The sequence below is a fragment of the Etheostoma spectabile genome, chromosome 9 (genome assembly GCF_008692095.1).
Source record: "Etheostoma spectabile isolate EspeVRDwgs_2016 chromosome 9, UIUC_Espe_1.0, whole genome shotgun sequence".
NCBI lineage: Eukaryota > Metazoa > Chordata > Actinopteri > Perciformes > Percidae > Etheostoma > Etheostoma spectabile.
In genome coordinates, this window is record NC_045741.1 from 19,449,353 (window position 1) to 19,451,570 (window position 2,218).

Genomic DNA, 2,218 nt, shown 5'->3' on the forward strand with positions numbered 1-2,218 from the left:
ACAAAGTATTTGTACTTTGTTACTTCCCATCTCTGACAACCAACTTTCTTTTGCGCAGTGACTTTTGTGGCATCTTTAGGTTAAACCACAATAATACTGCCCTGAACTGAGATGTTATGATATTATAAGCCTAAATCATTCATCACTCTTGCATATGGTCCTTTAAGAGCTCTTAGATTTTTTAGACTTTAATTTATGTGACTCAGACTACAACATGCAATAATGCTTCCCCCCCCCCAACATTGTGTTTGCAACTCTTGTATTTCATCATCATCTAATTTATTTCCCCTCTTAAACTGAATGTGTTTATTACAGATTATATACAGTTTTTCTGACGAAGGCTTATTTATTATGTCCATGCAAAAACCTGGCTAACTTTTGAATACCAGTTTATTCTGCATTGAATAATGACGCAAGCACTCTCACACTTTGTCTGTCATTAAAATACCTCATGAGTCTTGATATCACCGCTCAGACCTTATAATTTCTTTCAGTTACCGTCATTACTACTGTTCTCTGGACAAGCAAGGTTTGGTTTTGTTTGGATGTTAAACACATCTGATTCTAGAGCTTCTTTCTTACAATGATCTGTACTACACTACCTGGAAATATTAATTCATCACAGGAATGCGCAAAATGATGTTCTCCCACAGTCCTTACAATCAAATCAAACACTGCCGCTCCATCAAGGTGAATTTCCCAAGGAACAAAATGCCCAGCCAATACTGTTGAGTGAAATCAGAAAACTCTGTGGCATCCACAGAGACTGTATACCTTATCATCGTTGAAAAACCACATTGGCCTGTCAAGAAGAATATGGGTAATTATCAGGTGGTTGTTTTACATGTCAACAAAAACAAAAAATTGGAAAATCAGCCAGAATTCCTTGTGAAAGCAGTAATTTCCAGGAGTGCAACTGTTTCAAGAAACCTCCCACCCCTGCACTTTTGTGTTGTGTTACGCTGGCATCAGCACCATCAACACAACATAATAAAGCATCTGGCTCAGATATTCCCTTAGTGAGCCAGTACACCACTGAAGTCATCCAGCATAGCACCTGTTTCCGCTTGTAGTCCTGCCCGTGATGGCAGATATGGAACAGCAAAAACGAACCTCACAAACACAGCACTGCAGATTTTTTTCTTTTGAACTTGTTGAACAGCCCTGAGGTGGCCATGAAAACAAAGATGACAGGATTATCCTCTCCAGGCTTAGAAAAGACTAACCATTAGCGACTGCACTGGCAAAATCGAGGGTGAATATTTTAAAATGAAAGTGACACTCACACAGTACAGAGAGGAAGGCAGCGGGGGCATTGTGTTGGAATCAAAGACAATGCCTGGATTGAGGTTTGCAGAAGAAAGACATAGCCCACACACTTCCACATAAGACAACTGGCTGTTTTAAAGATTGCAGTAAGTACTGTATGAACGAATTCAAAAGTGATTGCATGCCTGAGGGAAGTTCTATTGTGGCACCTGACCGAGTCTCTCAGAATACAGTATGATGAAATGGTGTTTTAAATCAAGCAATTTTAATACGACAGCGGTATGGTAGCTACATACAATGTAGTATCTCCAAATGCATTTCATTTGTAGTTCCTGGGACTGGATGCTAATTAGCTCAGGGCTGTAATCCCCTTTCATAATGCTAACTGGGTATAATAAGGAGGAGAAACAGAGAACATAGTAGAAGTTAATTCCATGTTGTTCTGTAAAGCCTGAATGTATGTTTGATGGAGTTAAAGAGAATAGTTAAAATATCTCCTGAGAAAAATACTATCCAAAAGCTTCTGAATTAGTAGCATAGCTTTTAAAGCACACATATTAAGCTAATTTTCAGGGTTTATAATTGTATTTTGAGCTTGTACCAGAATAGGTTTACGTGGTTCATTTTGTGTGGTACTAAACATTGCTGCAGATCCTGTTTTCACCCTGTGTATTTAGGTCTCTTTTTTACCTACAGAGGGAAACATCTTACTTCTATACTATCTTTGTTGGGAGTCAAAATTGCGCAGTAGCTAGGTAAGATCAACTTGAGTGTGCCCAGGAGGTGAACTGGCATCTCTTCAGCTACCAGTCCACACTCTGTACTTTGGGCAGTACGGGGACTTGAACCGGCGACTCCGATTCTCAACCCAACTCCCTACGGACTGAGTTACTGCCACCCATATATATATATATATATATATATATATATATATATATATATATATATA

At 38.8% G+C, this 2,218-nt stretch overlaps 1 protein-coding gene and 1 long non-coding RNA gene across 4 annotated transcripts in view; both read right to left on the minus strand.

Annotated features, from left to right (window-relative positions):
• Window positions 1–2,218, minus strand: part of negr1 (neuronal growth regulator 1) — a 170,538-nt gene that overhangs the window by 151,595 nt on the left and 16,725 nt on the right. The window lies entirely within an intron of this gene.
• The window catches only part of LOC116695318 (uncharacterized), a 23,735-nt gene that overhangs the window by 20,643 nt on the left and 874 nt on the right, over window positions 1–2,218 (minus strand). The window lies entirely within an intron of this gene.